This window comes from Limulus polyphemus, unplaced genomic scaffold, assembly GCF_000517525.1.
Source record: "Limulus polyphemus unplaced genomic scaffold, Limulus_polyphemus-2.1.2 Scaffold1139, whole genome shotgun sequence".
Lineage (NCBI taxonomy): Eukaryota > Metazoa > Arthropoda > Merostomata > Xiphosura > Limulidae > Limulus > Limulus polyphemus.
The window spans coordinates 198,473-206,318 of NW_013666749.1; the positions used below are offsets into that span (position 1 = coordinate 198,473).

Genomic DNA, 7,846 nt, shown 5'->3' on the forward strand with positions numbered 1-7,846 from the left:
TAACAGCAAGGATTTCTTTAAATATATTAAGGGTAAACAAAATGTTAGGATGGGGGTAGGGCCCTTGAGGGATGATAAAGGAAGGCTCGCATCTGATGATTATGAAATGGCTGGGTTATTCAATTTTGCTTCTTTTTCGATTTTTATTAATAAAGATTTAAGCAGTATTCCACATCTTCAACAGATGATAGATGGAAACAGGATCGAACAAAGTGACTGCATTAAATCTGAGCTGGTTAAGAAAAAATTGGGAAGTTTAAAGAATGATGATGCCCCTGGGACAGATAATATCTCCTCAAGAGTTTTGAAGGAGGTTGAGAATTGGACATATCAGCCACTTACTACTATTTTTTGTAAGTCGATGATTAGTGGGCAGGTATCAGAGGATTGAAAGTTAGCTAATGTTACTCCTCTTCTCAAGAGAGGTGATAAAAATTATCCCAGTAATTATAGACCCATTAGTCTTACATTAGTTGTGGGAAAAGTTTGATAAAATATACTTTGCAAAGCCATTTAACAAAGTCTAGAATTTTATTGGATAGTCAACATTGTTTTACTAAGGGAAAATCTTACTTTACAAATCTTTTGACATTCTTTGAAAAGGTTACTGCTCATGTAAGTAAGGGTAAGGGTATAGATTTGGTGCATCTGGATTTTCAAAAATCATTTGACAAGGTGCCAAATGAAAGGTTTGTAAAAAACAGAAAATTGTTTCTATAGGTATGGAGGATAACTTAGCAAATTGGATAGAAGAGTAGCTGGATGAAAGAAAGCAGAGGGTTGTTACAAATGAAGTTCAGTCAAACTGGATTAATGTTACAAGTGGGGTACCTCAGAGCTCGGTCTTAGGACCTTTGCTATTTTTGATTTACATCAATGACATAGATGAAGGAATGGTTAATAAATTAGTTAAATTTGCAGATGTTAATAAGGTTTTGGGTGTTGCTAGCTGTGAAGTAGATGTTGCTGAATTGAAGTGAGTTTAATAGGAATTTTGATAAGTATATGAATGATAATGGCTGGCTTTAATATTTTTTATAATAATTTTAGTTTAGTTTAAAGGATGATACAGCCGAGATGGACCAATAGGTTCAATGTTTTCCCTAAAACATTATGTTATGGTATATTTAAGATGTTCGCATTTACTTAAAAACGCCCATGATTTTTTTTCTTCTAACATGAACGAACATAAGTCTAAGAATAAAATGGATGGCCGTTCTTTACCCTGTGACCTAGTTTAATGATTAATATTCCTCTATGTTTTCAGCTTATTAGACAAAAGTTATATCAAACAGGCGATATAATCCAACACGCTCGCGTATTATCATGGGAATATATTTTATTTTATTCTTTCATTAATTATTTTTAGGAAGCTCAACTTATAGATGCATTACCTCGTGGTGGAAAATAATATATTTTGTCACAAACTTTATAAGTTTTTACAAACATATATCTATAGTGCTACAATCTTCATGAAAATATCTTAAACTGCCTTCTGTATACAATTTCGTAAAATTAAAAGTATGTACACACATATATATACCGAAAAAAATCAATCAGTAATCAATTCTATTTTTATTGTTTCTGTTTCTTAAGTTTATTCCTAGATTTATTAAATAAATGGTAATCATCTGTGTATAATGCTATAACAAATACTTATAACTCTACAGAAAATTTCAATATATCGTCTTCGTCAATCGATGTATACTGTATGAAACAATAAACAATAAAGTGAGGTAAGTGTTAGTAATATTTGAATAAATTAACATTGCTTATGATTTCAGATGACCTCTGGTGACTAGAAAAGAAACAAATTGCTTTGTTTAGATTATGTTTAAGTACTTTAGACTTATATTCCTATATTTAGATTGTGTTTAAATATTTTGTACTTGATTTCAAAAAAGAATTATTTTATCCAGAAAAAAGCAGCGTTGCTTTCCACAAAGTTTTTACTTCTAGCGCCACCTGGTTTACAAATTAATAGAATGTTTTATGCAGACTAATTATTGAATACACATGACTTAATTGCCCGAAAGTAATTTTTGAGCAAGAAAAAATGAATACAGTGTTTCCCTTGTTGACAGTTGAGGAATTCATAGTAGTGAAATCAATTGCTTTTATAAAAATAATTTTCTTTTAGACGCTCCTCCTCCATCGAAGATAGCCATGATTACGCACTACTGGTCGAAACAGCAGTTTTAATTGTAACAAACTTCTGTGAAGGACAGCAAAACCAGTCTTAGATCACTCATCTAGACAAACTTTCATCAGATCCTCCACTTTGCATAGATACTGGCTTCCGAGATCAACTTTAAGCTGACCAAAGGTATAAGAGTCAGAGATTTCTCTTTTGTAACCATGGTCTTCACTTTTTGGATGAGAGCATTGCTTTATTTGGAATGTAGTGTGAATTTGGAGCTGTTGCTATTCTCAGCCCTCTGCCAAGTGAATTTCTACGGAGAATATTAAAGGCGCTCTTCTTTGAAATGCTATATCCTTTGGCTGTATATCGTTTAACAATCTTGGTGTGAGAATGGTTTTTGATATATCTCATCTCCAGCCATAAGTCTGTTCATAGCGGTTTTAATATATCAAATAGCCCAAAAGTGTCTGTTAACAAAACATGTTTGCTTTGGTGCCACTGCTGGCATCTGCGGCGACACTCCACAAACTGGTCAAATAAAATGCAATTAACCCTCTTGATATCATATAGTCAATTGTATATCCACTTGTTAACACACATTTTCACTGAACTATTTTCTATTTGATAGTTTAAATTTTTCCAGGTACTTTTTATTATTTTTATTTACGTAGCTAATCAATGAGAGACTATTTATGACTTATTTCCTTAACAGATATAGTAGAACTAAACGGTTTGAAAACGGATTCGTTGTCGTTGATATCCTCCACTATAATTAGCAGCGTCTGTGTGACCTATATATAATAAACAGTAATTAAACTGGATGAAATAATTAGTGCACAATAATTCGATCACTAAAGGTTTAAATAACCATCAATAAATTAAGTATCGATTTAAAAAGCTTACAATCATTTTCTGAATTAGCTACGTAAAATTAGGTACGACATCACATAGTAGTGTTAATAACAAATTATCACCTAAGCTCGTTTACGGATAACGAGGCTTGTTAAGAGAGTGCGTTCATTCTCATCATTAACTACAATGTTAAATTAATCTTGTAAAGGACTTTCATGTTAAATTAACGTACGCTCCAAGATACTTTATTTTCTTCTCACCTTAATACTTGAATGTTTATAGATAAGACTGTTATATGAGAAGAAATCTGTCATAAACCAAATATTGTTGTTGTGAATTTCGCGCAAAGCTACTCGAGGGCTATCTGTGCTGGTCGCCTTTAATTTAGGAGTGTACGACTAGATGGAAAACAGCTAGTCATCACAACCCACCACCAACGCTCGGTCTAATCTTTTACCAACGAATAGTGGGATTGACCGTCACAATATAACGCCCCCACGGCTGAAAGGACGAGCATGTTTAGTGAGACGGGGATTCGAATAGACAGATTGCGAGTCGAGCACCAGGCTTTTTTTTTTTTTGAAAAGCTAGAATGAGATCTCTCAAAGTTTTCCGTCCTTAATAATATTGCCTTTCACTAGTACTCTAAATACTTGACCTGAACACATGGAATTAAAATTTATTATGAAGCGAAGATATAAACAAACAAATATATATCAATTGCAAAGGAGCCAAGGCTGATTTTTACAATCCAATACCACTTTATTACTTAAAGAAAAATGTACTAAATGAAGCAAGTGAATAAAATGAAGCTGAATAAAAATAAGTTAGCACATTTGAAATGAGACTGTTGAACAAAACGAAACTGAACTGAAAGCTAAAGTTAAATTAAAAGACGGGAACATTTTAGAACAATGCCAGTCATTTGGAGAATAAAGGAACACTTACCGTTAGTTCTCAACTGAAAATACAAAATGAAATACTTATAACGCTAAAAACAGGGTTTCGATACTCATGGTGAGCACAACAAACACACAAACAAGAAATACTTAAAACTCAGTTTGTATTTCACACTCAAATAAACAGTTAATTGTATGAATACACAATAATTGTTTCATTATGACATGACTGTGTATGTATGTATCTTTAAACTTTCATGCTATCTATGTAGCTTATTGTGTTTAATAATGAATTTTATTTTGGTATTTGATGTGTTTTTTATAAGATAATGAATATGTTGCTAATCTTTATTTCATATCTTCAGAACTTTTAAACGTAGCATCATCGAAAACGCAAAAACAAAATATCTTTCATGCTGCAAGAATGTAATGCTCATTAAATAACTATATAATTATTAATGGAGTAATTTTGTAAAAGTTGTATGTATGTCTTCATGTTTTGCTTTTGAGAAAATATTTTTTTATATATTGTCATGTATAATGTTCTATAAATACTTGTTCGATGTTTTTCCCAGAGCTAACCAACCTGCTGAGACAATTTGAAATCTTAACGCCATTTTACTTTCAATAAGTTGCAATGAAAACGTACCGAAAGGTATAGTTTGTTAGGATCGTCAACCACGCTACCTTTCATTCTCTAAATCGAAATTACAAAAAAGCCCTTCCTCAGATATAAGTTAAATAAACATTCGTAAACAAGGTTCAACTCGTAACATATACTAGACTACCCGTGACCCGTTGGGTCATCCACTAATCAGAGGTTATGAAGAATTCAAGCTAATTACAATATTGTACCGAAATGAAGGTTTATTTTGAATTAATTTAATTAAATATTTCAATCCATTCGTGTTATTCATAATTCAATAAAGTATTTTTAATTTTGATCGGGAGTAAAAGGAAAGACCATTTCATTTTTCAAAAAAGTGAAGTAAGAAGTTTCATAAAGAGCGCGAACGGTAGTGTGAATGATTTTTTGACAGAAAAAATAAGCAAACAAACAAACAATCTCAGAGTTTTAGTAGTATATAAACAGATTCTTCAAGATCTTGTTTTTGTCATCTTATGCCTTTTAATGAAGATGGAAACATTGACAGGGAAATAATATAATAGCCAATGCTCGGCGAGAGGTTTTCGTTTATAAAATTTTGTTGTTGTTCTCGACTTGATTTTTATTTTACTACCTCGTCTCCATAGTTACTATTGCAAATACACAATAATATTGTAAGTTCATTTTATTGTTGTTCTTTTTACGCGCCGTTATAACACATTTTCATCTCATCATTTAATTTCTGTTGTGCATATATTGTTGTATAGATATTTTTAAAGTGATTCATCAGGTGAAAAACGAATACATAGATAAATAAACCGATAGGTGGCGCCATCTAGTGTACCTAACTTCATCTAGAAATTTTCTTAAAAGTGACCCGAAAAACAGGGCTAACTCGGTAACCCGTGGCTAGATTTTAACGAAACTTGTTTTATTCTTTTTCTATTCTCATTTCATTACAAATATGGCGCTATTGTGCGCCGTTTTTGCTGTATTTAAATAGTGACCCGAAAAACGGGGCTAACTCAGTAACCCTTTGCCCGATTTTAACGAAACTTGTTTTATTCTGTTTCTATTCTCATTTCATTACAAATATGGCGGTATTGTGCGCCGTTTTTGCTGTATTAAATTACCGACAAGCACATACACAAACAACCTCAGAATTTTAGTAGTATATAGATAGTGTCGATGATTTAGAAAATTTACGAAATCGTATGACAGAAGGAATAATTTATATATTTATATCTTAAGAATACGGTTAAATATACATATACATTTGTTCACCTAATTTATCTTATACTCGTTTCTAAACATGATGGTGTTACTATATTCTTAATCTGTAAAGCACATCAGTTCAGAGCAAGAATTTTAATGTTGTAGCTATAGAACTGGTTGGATGGTTGAATAGTTTGAGCTTCTCTATCATCTTTGAGATACTTTCTTTCAAGGATTTTTCAGTAATGAATAGTACACCTAAACAGAACTAACTTGAATATATTGATTAGGGTATTGTTTTAGAACTCTATATTACAAGCTAGTAAAATACTAAATGCCCAACACCATCAAGTCTTTGTTTCCCGTGGTTTACCTTTATGAGAAACAGATGAAACGTTAAGGAATTTCATTATGGCAGAAATGAAGAGTGTGTTATAACAAACATATAGGGTTCCACACCAGCAGTGTGACGTTCCTTTTATCATGTAATTATTATGTTGTAGAAAACATTGTCAAGCTACTAACGCGGGAAATACCGAGTAATGTTACATGTACATAAATTGTTTTATTATGAAAATGTAAATATCCAGAAACAAGAACTGTTCTCTCACCAAAAGTAAGTATATACAAATCTTTGTTACACTGTTGGTTACCACAGTTGCATCCAGAACTTTAAATAATTGTCTCATTTTCGTCAAAGTCCGCACAGGCTGGTTTAATTACTTTAGGATACAACTGACAAAATCGAATTATTCTTCTCTACACTGTTATTACAATACAATCTGTAATAATCGCCTCTTTACGTTCTTTTTGTCTAAACTAGCAGTCTAGGTCTATCTATATCAAACTAAGTTTCCAACTCGTGAATGTGTCCTTGTAAAGCAGCTAGCATAAATACAAGAACCTCAATCGCAATTTTATCTTCATCAAATGTAACAATATCTGGACTATAGTAAATAGATTAATCATAGTCTTATCAAATGATATTCTTGACAAAATATACGATATTCCAAACAGATTAGCACAGTCTTTATGGGATAAGTCGTCGCTTACCCTCATTTGTATGTATATAAAAACATTAATGAAGTATCCCGGTTCACACACAATTAACAGATGAAGTCCAATCTACCAACAACCTTGTGTTGGGAGTGAAAGTATTTAACGATTAGTTGTATGCGCGAGGAGAATATAAGTTGAGAGTCAGAGAACTTCGTTTTTAAGAAGCGTGAGAGTTCGGCATGGCCAGGTGGTTAGGGCGCTTGACTCGTAATCTGTGGGTCGCGGGTTCGAATCCCCGTGACACCAAATATGCTCGCCCTTTCAGCCGTGGGGGTGTTATAACGTGACGGTCAATCTCACTAATCGTTGGTAAAAGAGTAGCCCAAGAGTTGACGGTGGGTGGTGATGACTAGTTGCCTTTCCTCTAGTGTTACACTGCTAAATTAGGGACGGCTAGCGCAGATAGCCCTCGTGTAGCTTTGCGCGAAATTCATAACAAAACAAATAAGAAGCGTGAGATGCAATACGTAATGCTCGAAACTCACATCGCTAAACAGTAAAACATCCAAAACTCCTCCTGTTATGACCTTTAATGTAAGAGTATGAAAAATAGTAGGAAATAGTTTCTAGATTTTTTTAGCACAAGTCTCATATCCTTTCCTTTCATGGAAAGGTTGTCATCCCCACGTAACAAAAAACTCATTAATTCGGCACTAGGATCAAACATTTGTTTCAAAACTAATATATGGATATTTTAACATTCCTAACAATAATATCTTTGAATCTGTATAGGTAGATTATATATGATAATCATACCTAAAACTCTAATTAGACTACGCGATTTGATAAATCACTTCTCCAAACTTCTAGTTTGTCTAGAATGTCCCTAAAATCATGAAGTCATTGTAGCCAAAGCCACATGAGAAAAGGGAAATTAATCTTTTCGTGAAAAGTCAATTATTCTTGATTATATATTATATTTTTTGAGTAGTGGGTTGTTCAAGAAACAATGTATACAGTGGTCATTTCAGAGCATTGCATAAAACCAAGAAAATAAATGTGTATTGGTCAAAAGTCTATATATAACATCCATTTTCATTTGTTTTCTCAGCTTTGGAATTTTATATAATG

General features: G+C 32.6%; 1 long non-coding RNA gene across 1 annotated transcript in view; it reads left to right on the plus strand.

The window, feature by feature from the left end:
- The window catches only part of LOC111086486, a 21,794-nt gene that overhangs the window by 13,095 nt on the left and 853 nt on the right, over positions 1–7,846 (plus strand). The window lies entirely within an intron of this gene.